The sequence below is a fragment of the Anoplopoma fimbria genome, chromosome 20 (genome assembly GCF_027596085.1).
Source record: "Anoplopoma fimbria isolate UVic2021 breed Golden Eagle Sablefish chromosome 20, Afim_UVic_2022, whole genome shotgun sequence".
Classification (NCBI taxonomy): Eukaryota; Metazoa; Chordata; class Actinopteri; order Perciformes; family Anoplopomatidae; genus Anoplopoma; species Anoplopoma fimbria.
In genome coordinates this window covers 12,464,055-12,481,385 of record NC_072468.1, presented here as the reverse complement: position 1 = coordinate 12,481,385, position 17,331 = coordinate 12,464,055, and positions in this window count along the sequence as shown.

The following is a 17,331-nucleotide window of genomic DNA, read 5'->3' as shown; positions in this document are numbered from 1 at the left end:
ACAGCAAATAGTCTCCTGTGCTAGCAGATGAGACAGCAAGATACAAAATATACTGTCACATCCATAATGAGGAAATAAAACAAAACCATTGATAATCACTCAGAGGAAGAGCATAAAAAAACATAGCCATGAGGTTGACAGATCTTATAAAGATGAAATAGCATAATCCAAACCTAAAACTGAGAGATTGTGGGACCTGAGGTATTCACATATTCCACATTGGCTAATGTATCACAGATAACACAACGATAAAAGATAATTTGAAATCTCTGTTTGTTTCTCCTCTTTTCTTCTCCTCTCTTGTCATTGCAGAAGGCAGACCAGACTGGGATCACAGCTTTCTATCAGTCTGTTATTCAGGCCTGGCAGCCTCTGACTTCAACAGGACCACCTGATATCCATTTGAGATGTCAGGTCGTCTCAGAGGATTCTGGCTGGCCCTGTACAAGCCACCCACTGAGAAGATGGGTGGCTGACCTCCGTGGAGTATTGTACAGGGGGCAATGGCTACAAACAGACACAGACAGGTACTCAAGGACAGGGGATGACTGTCCACGCTGTTTAGAGGCTGAGACTCTGGTTCATTCAAGTCCACCAAGGAGGAGGTCAGTATGTAGGTCATCACAGGACTTTCACCCAGGAGACCGCTGTTTGTGGTCTGTTCGCTACTTGAATGGTTCTTAGCAGTTACGACGTGTCATTCCCTGATTCGTCACCCCCTTACCACATGACCCTTTTCCGGAAGAGAACAACAACAGCCTTGATACCGATCGACTACCAGGTTAATTCAACATGGATAATGTGGTATTTGTTACAAATGTTTGTACATAGATGTTCAGGGTATGCTTGATTGACAACAAGAAGCCTTGCATGTAGGGACTTAGGACCCAGGGGAACATAGGTGATGCATGGCAACCCGGAGAGGATTAGGGTTCTTTGGCTTAAGCTGGAATCAGCTGTTATTGGAGCGATTAGCGAGCGGCGTGTCCAGCGGCGTTATCAGCCCTACGGAACGGACTTCTGACGGACTTGTGTTGACCAAATGTATTGACCCATAATCTAGTAAACTCCGTTTAATAACTGTTCATTTAAAGTAAATTTGCTGTCTGTGTGGGAGAGATAGTTAGACCTGCAGTGTTCTAACTAAGCTTGAAAAATAAAACTTCTAAAAACTTCCACGAAATGTGTCTGTTTGAGTTTATGGAGGAAGATTTTAGAGGAAGTTCCTAAGTATCAAGCACGACGAGTATCAAGAGTAGTGTAATCGTATTATCTGTAACCAAGCAACCAATGTACTTCCTGTTTACACCGGCACGCGCATGCCCAGTGTACGTGAATAGTCAGGTGATATTCGTTTTCAGAGGAGCAAATCTGGACGAAATCATTTAGAAAACGATGCTGAAACGCACGTGTGGACGGAGATCGTTTTTGTTTTAAAACCCTGTTTTCATTTGAAAACGGGTTAAAACGGGTTAATGTGGACATGGCCTAAGTCTTTCGCATGTAGAGGGGTCATGTTTAGATGGATGTATTTACATGTAATGCTCTGATCCAGTTTTTTGATTTTTTTTTTGTTTCCTTCTCTCCTCTTGTAATATCTTTGCTATAGAAACTATATTTACTTGACTTCTTTTGAATGTACATTTAACCATTTAGCATTTTACAGCATATTTTACACATGCCCATACATTTAGTAGTTCCAATGACTAATTGATTCATTGTTTCAGCTCTGACGTCTAAAATAACATCTTTAATATTAGTGTTCTGGATTAAATGTACTTTATGGTCAGATGCATTACTTGTCGCTTGTTTGAACAGCCTCTAATACAGCTTTTGTGCATGTGTGTATGTGGAGTGTGTGTGTGTGTGTGTGTGTGTGTGTGTGTGTGTGTGTGTGTGTGTGTGTGTGTGTGTGTGTGTGTGTGTGTGTGTGTGTGTGTGTGTGTGTGCATGTGTGTGCTGCTCTGGAGGCCAGCCTAGAGCGCCACCTCAGCTCCTCTATGGCCTTGATGAAATATAAAGCAGGAGTGTTTTCCCCGAATCAGCATGCTGGTAATTGCATGCGACAGAAATGGATTTCCCATCACTCCTGGGCTTTATGAAGAGGGCTGAGCCACTCTTTTTATCACAACATGTGTTTTGATTCTCTGCATCGCAAAAGGTGATAAATTAGCAGACACTTTTATCGGCCGTCACCTCGGACATGACAGAATCGATCACTGCTACAAAACAAGACACAGTCTGTGAGGGGGAACTCTGCCTTCCAGGGCTTCTTTTGTTTTGTTTTGGGTTGGCTTTTTTCCCCCCACAAGGTTAGCCAGCTTTAGTAAGCCCAGACATATGAACCAACCAGCAGAATCTTGCAGCCGTAATTTATTCCCATTTAAGTAATCAAAGTGGAATAAATTGCTGATTTGATGGCTGCTCGACTTGGCATTAGCATCTGATGAGAGAAGCATTTATTGAAATGATTAAAGTTTCTGCAAAGGAAAAAAAAGAGAGTGCTGCCCTGCATCAGTCTGATTCCACCAGAACAATTTTTATAAATCATGAAACAACATTTTGTATTACAACTTTAATCCACATGTTTGTAAAGACAAGAGAAGGGGAAAATGAAGCAGAAACATTGAGGGATGACAACTTGTGAATGATTGCTTGTACAATATTCTTCCAGCTAACTTATTTCAATGCCGTTCACACACTCATTCTTGCATGACTGGTCCTTTGGAGGGACAATTAGTGAACCGTGACTTCCAGAGCAGCTGAGCTGGCTCCTATTGGATTGGATTGGTTTCAGGTTGGAGGAGGCCATCAGGCTCTCTGAAGATCTGGAGCTGCTAGTTTTCAGCAGCTGATATCACCATCATATCATTTTGAACATATGTTATAATGCCAATAGCAGATCATTTAAATTTTGAGTACCAAACACTGTAATTATCTACCTAACACCACCTTCAACAAATCTCATAAAACCAATACCCTGGAGCAAAAAAAACATGAATGAAAATGATGAAATTAAGATTTAAGTGAGAAGAATGATTGATTTTAGAACTTCAGCCTAAATGATTCATATCATATTTTTATCTTAACACTTTACAAACTCATTCATTCGTTGACACTGAAATTGTCAATAAATTACATGACAAAACGTTGCCCAAATTTTGGTTTGACACAGGACATAAATACAGCTGAGTAAAAGTCCTGTTTTTTTTATTTGTAATATGAACATGATAACTACACTATACACTATACTAAATAAACATCACCCTGTATTGAAGAAGACTTGAAACTAGAGATTGAGACCATTAAATCATGTTTACAATGTTTACTGAGGTAATACATGAAGTGAGAAGTAGGGCCAGATTTCTCACAGATTTACATACAATATATACAATCAGACTTATTTTTGTAATAAGGAGCAGCCCCCTGATGGCCATTAGAAAGAAAGCAAGTTTAAAGCACTTCAGCATTTGCTTCACTTTCCATAACTAGAAGATGCCATCTGTATATTAGGCCCAGGGAGTGTGACCAGGCTGTGGGCAAAGGGAAACAAGCGCAAACACATCTGACATGTTACACCTTGTAAAGTTTATATCGCCACACATCAAACAGACACAGAGCAATATTAGCATTGATTTGGAGTCATTTTTCTTGTCACCTGATGAGTGAATGTCAAATATTAATTAATCACTCTATTTCCAATCCACCATAGACTTGCTTATCCTGTTTGCATTGCTATGAATGAGAGAAATTTGAGGTGTTATTTAATTCGTTTTAATTCAAGACTAAGACAAAATTTGACAATTTATCCATTAATGGTCGATTAAGCTAAACCAAAAATCTGAACTTTTTGTCATTGTCCTACACTTGTTATTTTCCAATTTAGCAACATATTGTTAAAATTTGTGCAAAGAAACAAGACCTCAACTTTAATAATCCAGATCAATTCTATGTATGTCCTACATTTTTCTTTTGGAAGAAAAAATCCCAATTCAAGCCACTTAAAAATCTACAGACTCAAAGGCAGGTTTCATAGCACGTCCATGATTTTACTGATAGTTAAAAAAAAGAAAATCATATCTCAAGAGAATAACAAATTAGTGCAAGCTTTACAGTTTGGGTCCCTTGGTATGATGTGAGTCTTTTAGACGGACACCACACACACACACACACACACACACACACACACACACACACACACACACACACACACACACACACACACACACACACACACACACACACACATTCTAATCAGTCAATAAACTAATATCCAGTATGTGGATACTGTGGCAGTATGTGTGTGGATACATTATCTTGCATTGACGTAATGTTTGAAATTCGACACTGCCTTAAGCTATGAAAACTACTGTGATGCAGCTGAGCATAGACACCACTTGACCCAGGTGCGACCCCAAATTGATGCAGGAGTGGACATGCCTGAGTGAATACGATGGGTTGGTAATAACTGCTCTTAAAATGTCTGCAACATTACATCAACATAAAAGGGAAGGTTTTAAGCGTGGCAGCTTTCTGCTGCCAGCCTCATTAAGAGGGGAACATCAAACACTCCACTGGGAGATAATCCCAGCCAGTTTCCAGCGCTCAGGCTTTTCAGCGATAATCAAAGAATACAGGTAGATGCAGAATAAATTAATCCTGCAGATTAGTGGGAGTGCATAAAAATGAAAATGGGAGAGGAATGGGAACAGAAGGAGTAAGAAAAACACTTCAGAACAGGCTGGATCAAAAAAGAAAAACTGTAGACCCTAGAGAGGAGAGGTTTCCTGCTGTTAGAGCGTTGCCTTCTGTCAGGTACAGCTGCCCAGATCAATACCACAGTAATCCATACCTCGATACACAACTCAATATTCTACTCATTTGGCATCAGGGCCTATTAAAAAGTATTGATTACATAATGTTTAATGCAGTCACAAAGATCTCACAAAGGCACCTTCTGCATTTAAACAGCTCCATGTTTGTGCTAGTGATCAGACCCCAGTGATACAGGAACCCCACAAGCCCACAGCACAGGCCACCTCCTTCAGACTGCTTCTGTAATCATTGCAGTTAGAAAGAGATGGAGTACAGCTGTAACATAGCAGCCTACAGATTGATCACAAATTCAGTGCATTAAGTTTGTAATGTTTTTGGGAACAGGCTTCATTTTTCCTTAGTGAGATCTGAAACATAAATTTATATATAAAGCTTCCAAATTGTACAAAGTATTTCACATGGTCAAATAATATTTGATTATTTTCATTAGTCATTATTCATAGTTAAATAAGAATGAATAACCAAACTACCAGCAATAAAGTAAAATCAACTAAAACTGAAAAGAAAGTATCTTACTGCTGAGTATTTTAGTTCCAATTTCATCCTGGTTGTTTTTTCTATTTTCTTACCTTCTTTTAGATTCTAAAATACTTATTACTCTCTTCCACTAAAGTTGAGCATTTATATTTTGTTACATAAACATCATTTAAAAAAGCATGTTTCAAGAGACTGGTTCATTCACTGAGTAACCTGTATACCCCCTCTACAGTGTTAAAAGTGTTAAAAACGACGTGTGTGCGCGAGAAGTTTAAATTCCTGCTCCAGCCAGCGGGGAACAGTGCTGAGCGTGGAATTTATCACTCACACACCATCAAATCCTCACTTCGCTAAAATAAAAAAAATCACTAAAGGGTTTTAGACAAGATTTTAGCTTGATTTCAAGCAAGAGGGGGACTTCCAAAATGCAAATGCAACAGGGGACTTCCAAAATGTCTCATGTTGGTGAAGGCGTCCCCTGTTGGTGAATGTGTAACCACGCCTTCGTCCACTGTTGGATATGAAATAACCTTCACACACACACACACACACACACACACACACACACACACACACACACACACACACACACACACACACACACACACACACACACACACACACTCACTCCACACACACATGCACAAAAGCTGTATTAGAGGCTGTTCAAACAAGCGACAAGTAATGCATCTGACCATAAAGTCCATTTAATCCAAAACACTAATATTAAAGATGTTATTTTAGACTTCAGAGCTGAAACAATGAATCGATTAGTCATTGGACAGAACATAGGTCTACAACTTTGATTATAAATTGTTTGTCAGTTTTTCTTGCAAAAATGATAAACATTCCCTATTTCCAGCATCACAACTTTCAGGATTTGCTGATATTCTCTCTTATATTCTTAGAAATTGAACATATTTAGGTTTAACATTGCTGGTTGAGTACGACGATGTCTCGCTCAAGGACACCTCGGCCTGTAGAGGGGTTCGAACCACCGACCTTGTGGTTGCAGGTCAAGTGCTCTACCTCATGTGCCCCAGCTGCCAAGTATCCTGTGACAATTTTTCATTATAATTCAAGCTTCCTTGCGCTCTGCATCATTGCAATAGTATCTCCATTTCACTGTCACTGCTGTTGTGTTTTATGTTCATATATATCCTTTTGTTTATATATTTATATTTTATACATAGTAGTGGAATGTTTATGTTTACCTTAGTTCTACTTTGTTGTCCTTGTTTTTTGTTTATTATTCTATTTATGTGTATTTACGTTGAGAGCAACGGAAAAAACTGAGTGAAATTCCTTATGTATACACATACAAGGCCAATGAAGTTGATTCTGATTCAGATTCTGATTCTCCAGTTTCTACCGGTGTTGTGATTTATTTTTCTAAAATGTTCACATTTTTCAACAGGTCTGATTGCTAATAAACGTTGTGCTGATTAGCTTATTTTGCAACAGCTTCAGTCTGAAAGCGTCACCCTTAACCCAATTAGGTTGGGCGGACTGTTCACTGGCTGTAAAATCACACACTTTACAATGTGAAACCACTGAGTAGTTGAAACCCATAGGGCTGTTGGACATCACCACAGGACAGATTTAGCTCACGGTAAATCTCACTGCCTTCACTGTGTCCAAACCTATATCTCTCTTTATTGGATATGGTCAGCCCATCCAAGCTGGCTGACCATGCATGGGCTGACCATATCCCACGTATTTGGCGTCTATGAGCTAGTTTCCTTGTTTCGGTGAGAAGAGGTGAATCTTGAGGCGAGGTCCTGTCAGTCTGATAGTCAGGCGTATTTACTTAATCAAGGTAGGGTTGAATTATTAGTTACCAAATGTGCTCACTGATCACCAGCCAAAAAACATATACTGCACTCTACTGGGATCTTCGAACAAGACATACAATTGGATGAGACTCCTACAGCTCTGGCTGTATAATGTCTGCAGGGCCCGTCAATGTTGCCTTCTGGTCAGACATACGAAGTAGTAAAAGTCAAACTGGTATGGTTACACTCTATCTCCACCAGTATGTGGACAAGCCCCCTCACTTATTGCTAACAGGTGAATCAAATAGACCCACTGGAATGGGTCATATTGGCGATGTCGGTGACTTTCTTATTTTCAATGCTGTGATTGTTAGGGGAAAAATCTCGGAGGAACAACAGCTCAGCTGCAATGAGCCTGCGGGAGTGTAAAAAGTGTTAATCCTCGGTTGCAACATTCAGGAAGTAAGGACAGTACAACAACGCTGTGTTAGGGGGCATTGTGACATATGTTTTCATGGCTGACCAGCGGCACAGAGAGCCAGGTTGCTGCCGTTGCCTCAATTGTTTTCAATGTAAACACCACGGCATCCAATTGGACCTCAGTGGCAGCAGCAAAGGTGCTCTCATAAAACTTAGTGTCAATGCCTTTTTCAAACCTGCCATGAGCTTGGCAACCACAGAAACTACAGCAAGGAAACACAATACAGGAGAAGGATTCTCTGAGATCCCTGAATGATCGCCACGTTCTCACCACAAATGTGTCAAATACCGAGTTAGTTTTGGAAGTGTTAGGGACAGTTTTGCTCGTTACATGCATAATATCTTTTCAAAATGAATGTCCCTTTTCACACGAGGTTAAGGTATAGGCAACGAAACAAGTTGGTTGGGTCAACTTATACTCATACCATAGTTGGTATGATATCTCACAAAAGGTTAATCCTCAGTTGGTTTTTTTTCACTTGTGACATGAATATAGCTTCTGCTTCATAGGAAACATTTTTGTTGGGTTTTGACAACAAACGTACATATTAGGTTTAGGCAACACAAACTACATAGTAAGGTTTAGCAAATTATTGTTGTTTGGGTTAAAATAACTACCAAAGTGCCATTACTGAAGTACAGTGTGTTTTTGCAGAGTTCATAATTCCTGGTTGATTATTACGTGGATAACATACACAATTATTTATCTACAAATTACGGCAAATTACAGCCCAAAAAGTTCCATGACTATCGACACAGGTGACACATATGACTATACTGACATGACACTAAGTCAATATTGACTTGACAGCCATCTCCTGGGTGAAAGTCCTGTGTTTGACTGATCCATCCTCCCTGCACTCTTAATGCTACAACAGTTTATCTGACCATGTAATAATGATGTGGATGGGTTAACACTGTAGTTAGTTGGAAGCCTGGTGTGTCTCATACAGACGCTAAAGGGTGCATCAGTGTGTTGGTATTAGAAGCAGAGGGGCACTGACCAAGCGTCAACATTAAATGAGTTATGAGTGAGAACGGATTTGAATTATACACCTCTTCACAAGCAGAGATCACACATGTTAATGCAGAGAAACATTATTTGAGCAACATCAACTTCAGTTAGCAAAACAGTGTTGTATCACTAACCACTTCCCCTGCTTGGTGGTCAAACACAGTCACAGTTGATGGAAAATGTTATCTTAATGTAGAAATTTTAATGTGACAATGTGGGCCATATTATCTGCACAGAAAATTGTTTTTCTTACTGTTGTTTACATTCCTTATGCTGCAAATTCAAAAAATGCACTACAGGAATGTACTACCGTTTAGTTTGTTTGTAATGTGCTTGTTGTGTTACAAATGGGCTACAATTTAATTTTGTTGTGCATGCCTGTGTCGCATAATGACAATAAATTATCCCTGAATCCTTAAATTCTAAGCTACAACCTGCTCGATTTTCTACGTGATGAGTTTAAAGTTGGTGAATAACATCAGCCTGTGGTGTATGATACAGATGGACGAGGACTAAAGGTAGCTCAGACCCTTGCCAGTGGAGTTCCGCCCTGCTGACACCTATTCATAAAATTTGTTGTTGAACTGGAATACAAATTGCAAGCCAGACCACATTGCCCGACATCAGCATTGAACCTCAGTAGTGCTCTGGTGGCTGAATTGGACCAGATCCCTGCAACCCCTGATCCAACAGCCTATAGATGAAATGTTGGCATGATTGTAAATTGCCCGTATTTGTGTATGTGAGCATGAATGACTGCCTGTCTCTATGTGCCCTGCAATAGTCTGACGACCTGTCCAGAGTGAAACCTGCCTTCACCGAATGTCAGCTGGGATCGGCTCCAGCCCCCCGCGAACCCTGAACATAATGGATGGATGGAAGTTGTGTATAATCAGTTGGAATGATACCTCAGGCCATAAGACTTCATATAGAAAGGAAATCAAAAACCTTGCTGAGTTGTGCTCAGAGAACAACCTACTGCTCAATGTCAGTAAAACCAAGGAGCTGATGTTTGATTTTAGAAAAATGGAGTCAAGTTTACATCAATCAAGCTGAGGTGGAGAACATTAGCAGCTTTAAGTTCCTGGGACAACCTGACATGGTCATCACACATCTCCACCCTGGTGAAGAAAGAAACGGCTGTATTTCTTATGGAAACTTAAGAAGGCAAAATTCCTTTGCAAAGTTCTTCTCTACAGCGGTTGATTAGAACCTCCCAGAACATCATCGATACCCATCTACTGAGTATCATTGATGTTAGTGTGATGAGGAGCCTGCTAAGAGCTATGGGGATATTAAAAGACAATCCCAGCCAGCAACAACCTGTTTACCCTGTTGCCGTTTGGAAAGAGATTCTGAACCACCAGACTTCAAAACAGCTTTATTATCTGCCTGTGAGACTCCTTAATTTATCCTTTACCCTTCATATGTAATATAGTTTTTTTCTTTCTTGTGTAGCAAATTGGGACTACAATCTAAATTTCGTTGTGCAACCCTGTTGACCCTGACTAAAAACCTTGTAACCTTGTATGATGTTGCAGATAAAATCAAAATGAGAAGGAAAGGCCAAGAAGAGCCCCAATCATGGACTATTTGACTAGTACGCTATGAGATGATGATGATCACAGCCATGACAGGAGCGTGTGGCACACTAGGATCAAGGTCCAGCAGAGGAAGGGAGAGGCTGTGAGCTGAGAGAGCCTGCAGCAGACACAAAGAGCAGGTGCAGGCGAGCCTCAGGAGGCAGCTCTGTCTACAAGCTAAGTGGATGTGTGAGAGCCTCCCAAATGATCACGAGATTAGCTGAACAGTTGGCGTGTGCTTTAGCAGCTCTCTGTTATTGACTCTATTGTACTGTTTTGTCTGATTGTTTTAATAGCTCCCCTCATCTCTCTCTAGCAGCCTTTCCGGCATACCATTCTGGTCTTTTCCTCAGGAAGCTTGGGTCATTTGAACTCAGTATATGTGTTTTTTTCCCTATGTTGCTGTCTTCTGGGATGCGGCATTACAGCTGTGCACAGGAACAGTATTAATAAGTTGATCAAGAGGGTAGGATCTATCATTGGCCTGACTCCAGGTTCTCTGGCAGCCATCGAAAAGCAGAGAACTAGGAGGAAGCTTAGGAGAGTTCTGTCGCAGCTCTACTGTCCTCTGCACAGCAACAAGCTCTTGTTGCGAAAATGCTTCACCGAAGGGTCTCGAAGATCTTTTGACTCCGCCGTTAGGCTTGTTAATGAACGATGTTGATAAAATGTCCTTTGCACTTAATTTACTCATTGTATACAGTAGTAAGTTAGTTATTGTCTGGAAAACCAGTTTCCCCTTTAGGGGACGATAGGATAATTTGGACTTCATTAATCTCCCTGGGTTCCGTACGGATACCAATACCATGCCATACCTCCCTTAACTGTCACCAGTCTTTTCAGTTAGCTTTCCAGTCTCAAGTGTTTTCACTGCAAATTAACCTCCAGTTTAAAAAGTAACCATCCTCAATTCATCCTTTGCCAGATTGTCAGTGTTGCAGTCCATTTCTGGCTGGTATCTGCGCTTGTGTGTTGGCATCCTGCCCGCTTTTTCAGTTCTATTTGCCTGTTTGGATGCCCTTTATGTAGCTGTCTGGGAGACTGTATTTGACCACAGTTAACTTCCTGACAAGTCTGCTAAGTCAGTCTCTGGTTCGAGTATATAGCCTGTTTACCTGAACTGTGACAGGTCGGGGAGCGCTCACTTTGCACACTGAGAAGATCCAGGAGAAAATATCTAGCCCAGCACTGGCAAACGGGACTTGTGCCTGCCAGCAACTGTTTCCTGCTAATTTAACACAAGCTTGAAAGAAAATGAGACACTGGTTTCAAAATATATATTCATGCCTTGGAGCTATTTCTTTTCTAACAATGTTTGTAGAAACATGTTATAAATCTTCTGAGTGCTGGACGGTTTGCCAAAGTACCTTAAAAGAGGTACAAAAAGTGTTTAAGGACCTGTTGTAAGTAATGTCTCATGTTGCTCAAGCTAGGCTACAAGTTCGCCACTTCTGCTCTTACTGCTAACCAAGGCTAAACACATTCCAGACCAGAACAGGGGGAATGAGTACAGTAACAATTAACTCTCCTACACATTGCATAGTGAATATATTATTAAGATAGATAAAAAAGTATTTAAAAAGTTTTTTTAAATCCCTCAAGTAACATCTGCTCATTCAAATCCGTAATCTATGAATAAGCATAAAGGTATTTTCAAAATACTTCATTGAATTCTCTCAGAACTGGAGGCTTCAATTATCCAAATCACACTAGTGTTAAGGACAAGATTGTGGTATGATTTGAAATGAGTACGTTAGTTACATATTTGATATTACGGAACAAAAGTGCAAATATATAATTATACATATATATATATAAATATATAAATATAAACATTTTTATTATGTATTTTTTAAACAGGACGCAAACAATGGTCTCCTGGGTGAAAGTCATGGCCCACCCATCTAACCTGACCTCCACCCTATCCAGACTTTGTCACTCTACTATGTCACCTTACTTCCTGCTTTGCTCCCGTCACAATTTCTGATCATCCCTGTGAATAGCATGGTATGGTAGTAGGTATAGCAGGCCCCTTACAACCCATATCTATGAGGCTGAAACGCACATTAAATCCGCTGATAACGTTTGCATCTGTGGTGGCTGACTTTACAAAACCCACCAGATCCTCTAGATTTGAAAATGTTTAAATGATCTATTATTATCTCCAGGCATCCTGACTTGAACATATGAAGCGCATGTTTGATTTCCAAAACTTGATCCCTTACTTTATTTGAAATCAGCTGGCCTCTGCTGAGATTGAGCACTGATAGGCCCAACCAAATTAATCTGAAATCCTGTTTCTTTTTAGCTCCGGCTTTCAAAATCAAGGTGGTGGTTAAGGTTTGACCAGCAGTTTTTTTTGTTTTTTTTGTCTGATGCCAATATTGATATTTTGGATAAACATGTTTTGGGCTTATACTGTCCCAGTGAGCACTAGACGGGATTTCAACGTCTAAATCTGGTTGAAAACTGGAAATTTGTCTAGACGTAATTTCGCCGTCTTTTCAACCGGCTAAAACACGGTTACAACTTCAACACAAAACACTTATTTGGTGGATAATGTGTTCTGTTGTAATGTAAGGCTGTAAGAGAGACAATATTAACATATATATTCTGGTATTTATGTAAAGTATTCAACTGTTCGGTGAAATGTGGTCTACACGTAGATGTGATTTAAACGCTTTTAATGTTTCACATTAAAATGCATAATTACGGAACTATAAACGTTTTGCTGCCAACAAGATGCTCACAGGACAATCTTAACAGAGCAGTTTAAGTTCTGTCTGTACATTCATGTAAAATATGAGTGAGTGCCTACTGCTGGAACACGCATGCGCAGGAACTGCAGGCTCAGACTGCAACTTTGAAAGTAGCACCGGGGTCGAGGGGCTCGGCATCGGACTTGCGGAGCTAAATGAACGAGCTGACGGAAAAAACGCTAAATACATACTTTGTAAGTACTTGAACTACTGGATTCCAGTTATTTAAAGCGAAATTAGCACCATTAATATCATTTTAAGCTGCTCACGATGCAGGCGAGGCTGCTAGCTTGTAGCGTTAGCATGCTAGCTTGCAGCGTACTGCTACATTGACCAACAGTAAACATTAACATGTTTGTAAGTTAATGTTGGGGACTGTGTTTATGGGCTGTCGCTGTAGTTCATTGATATAAAGTGAGTTTTAGGCCATTTTACATTTAAAATACATTACAGAAAGCTACTGGGGCTGTACACAGTTTAAATGGGGAGGTAGTGAGTAAAATACATTGATGTACAAACAAGTAGACTGTCAGAACATTGTTGTTTGGCATAGAGCAACATATAAACAATATAAATTATTATAATGTGTATTATGCCAGTGAGCATCTTTACGTTGAAAAGACGTTTAAAAAACGACTATGGTCACCGGTGAAAAGACTGGTTCAAGAGTGAATATGTTTTTCTAATTCTTGTTTAATTTACAGACCTTCATCTGAAATATAGCATTCGTTAAAAAGACGTTTAAAAGACGTTTATGTCTAAAAGACGTCTTAATGTGGTTCAAAAGTGAAAGTTTATACAACGTCTATTTGTAGACGTCTATTAGACGTTCACGTTTAGACCACATTTCACCGGGATTTGCAATATTGGCTTTCAACTGAGAAATGTGGATGTGGTTTCATAGTAAGCCTCTAAAATGATGATATAACATTATTAGCACAACGTAGAGGATTACAAATGTACTATTGCAAATCACATTGAAATGTGATCTAAACGTGAACGTCTTATAGACGTCTACAAATAGACGTTGAACAAACTTTCACTTTCGAACCCCAGGGGTTCACTCTCAGGGGTTCGGCAGACACACTGCGGTCAAGTGAGCCGCCGCTTTAAAAATTAATGACCGTATTCCTTAAGGTGCTGAGCGTCCCTTCGGTGTGAACGCAGCATAACGGTACGGTGGCTTGGGTAGCCCAAAAGCACGGAGAAAGCTAAAACTTAATTCAGCAGATGACAGCAGATGTCAACGATGAATGCCTCGACGAAATCATTGAACTTCAGCAGAGCCAGCTTCAACAACGCTCTCAACGTTTTGGTGTCACCCTTGCCAAGAAAGCCCTTGAGAACTCACACCGTTTGAACCACTTTTAGATGTCTTTGCAACGTCTTTTCAACGGAAAAATGCTCCCTGGGGTCTGTCTTTAAATGTAATCATTTTCATGCCATTAACACCCCCATACAGTCGTCATGAACAGTGGTTTTAGCTGTAGAGACCAACTGTTTTTTGTACCAGGTTGTAATGTTTATGTGTGTTGTAAAGTTGGGCATTATAACATGATAGTCTATGGGGATTGACTCCATTTTGGAACCATCCTCAAGTGGCCATTTGATGAACTGCAGATGTTTCCGCATCGGCTTAATTTTTTATCCTTGAAGGATGTCACTTGCTTCGAACACAGGGGTATTTTATTATGTCATAATGCATTTTTTTACTCAACACATTGTTTGAGGGCCTGCTCTCTTGACACCCCCAACCCCCAACCCTCCAGCCTTCGGTGAAACTGCACTGCCTGCAAAGTCTATATTTACATCCCCGAGCTGACAGATGTATTGCATCAAAAGTATTGTAACTGCTTGTGACACACTGCACAGAAAATGTATGGCAGCAAGAGAGATAAAAACACCTACATTAATATGCAAGCAAAAATAACATCAAATTTGCAAAACCAACTGAGACGTCGCTAAAATGTTACAATATAATCAATCAAGGCCAGGAAGAAATCATTTGAATCAGCATCGCCACTCACTCAAACATCCATCCATTCGGGGAACCTTGAAATGTTTATACAGGTTGGTACTCAGCATAAGCTAACCAAACGCTTGAATGGCTTGTAAAATATTTGACGGAACAGGGAGAACCATGGTGGAAAATTGTGATCTCAAAGTGGTGTCCAAACCATTCCAGATCTTAAATCAAAAGTTAATCGGAGAATGTCGACGTGTCTTTAATTTGTCTGCCCTTATGTTTAGAGAACGTTCTGTAACATGCACAGTATGTGCACCATTTAATACATAGAAGTGACCCAGAGGCATGCACAGGCAGGACCATGCATATAATCTAGGGCCTTGTGGCGGAGAGCAGGCACCTTGAAATGAAAGCGAATTACCTTCCTCTCCAGGAGACCTTCAAAGCACCTTGGAAAATTATCATTTATTCAAAAGTGGTGTTGCAGTATCCAGACTTCAAGCAGACATTGATGAAAAACAAATGTAGCGGTAATAATCAAAAGAGTCAAAGCACTCAAGGACATAAACAGCGCACCTAATGTAACCCAGCAAACATGTTGGTGGAGAGCAGAGTGCAGGAACTGGCCAATGTCATGCTGCCAAAACCAGCCCAACCTATTATTCTAGGTATTAATTAACATTAAAAGTTCCATTTCTACAGGGCAGACCTGGGGCCATGTAATATTCCACATTGAACAGAGAGTGGGAGTGATTGGGGGCCCAGCAGCTAATTTGCGACCTTTTTTCTGTCACCACTACCAGGAGAAAATTGCCCATTAATCCATGTATGTCAATGGCTGGATTTGCATGGAATTTTTATATTATGTTTGGTGGAGTATTAATCTTTATGTGTTGACCACATTGTGCCACAATCAGGCCAAAATTTCTACTTGAACAAAACTATCATCACCCTTTTTATGAAGACACTGTCTTATATTGAATTAAAACTTTTAGGATCCCCTGAGGATGAACTATTTTTTTTATGTACAAAATGTTTAATGTGCACAATAAAATTCAGGATTACAAGCAGTTGTCATGGAAGGCGTGAAACATGATAATTCTCAAGAGGATGAAAACTTTGATTTAAAGCTACTAAAAGTCATTTTCCTTTTGTGTTGATGTTGGTGGTCAAAAGTGGTAGTCTTCCATAGCACCAGACTCCCTTTAGAAAACTCACTCATTTTACTGCAACAGGGTTGGACACTGCCCCGCTCAGTCCTGGTTCTGGTTTTGCCGGGCCTCTATTCCCTCTAGCAGGCTTGGCAATGCAGCCTTGGTCTCCAGCAGCGTGAGGACCTTGTTGGCTTCCAGAGGGGTTTCTGATTAACCCGTATGATTTTGACCTCTTTGCCGTGGAATCTGATCCGGTGGCACCAATGAAAAGCATTAAGCGTTACTATGAAAAAGAAGCCATTTTCTTGCTGAGGTCTCATTTTCTTTTGTTGGTCACATAGAGGCATTAGTATTAAATTGAGACTTTCAGAAACATATAAAAGTCCCTCATAGTAAATAAAATTACCTGTGATCTTTCTCTTGTACCATCCACTGGACACTTCATATTTTCAGTTTCCCCACTTGTAGAGCTCTAAAAAAAATATTTACATACTGCTTCCATTTTGGATGGAATAAAAATTGATTCATATATAGTGGCCACCTGGACTTTACACGTTCACTTTTGTAATAAATTCAGAGCTGCATTGTATGCCATGCACATTTAGTGTATAAGGATTGGCACAAACACTGCCAGGAAACCTAAATATAAGATAATGTAGAGGGAAGCAGCCCATTTTTTATTTTCCATTTCATACACAAACTTTAAATGACAACATTGCAAATATTGTTTGCTTTCATCTCGGTTGATGCTATCATGTTGATGGAATTATTAACCTTTACAGGAATGGTGGCACCAACAGGCGACGGCCAACACATCCTTGCAGTTGTATCTATGTGTAGGCCTGCCCTCATTCAGTAAATGAGTGCAGACACGTGGCAACGCAGTCTTTCCAAACACACACTCACACTGGTACAATCACATTATTCAGTGTATGCTCTATAAACTGACACATATTCACATCTCTGGCGCCTGTTTCTTCCTCTCTCAGCAAAAACATGGCTGGGGGATGAGATGTGAGCGGTGATGATTTCTCTGGCTTGGATGGTCCCACCCTCCCCCGCACATGTAACACCCCAGCCACAGTGGAAGTGGACCGGGGCCAGATCCTAGCTCAGCACACTGGGCTCGACAAGGGCCTGAATGTATCTCGGCACCGAGGATCAATGCATCACTTTAAATAAGCCTTGTACAAAAAGCGGCCTTTTAAAAATAGCACTGTGTGATGTGTGATTAAAGACACAGGGAATGTAGCTGCATCAAAATGTAAAAGGTTATTAGGCTTGTG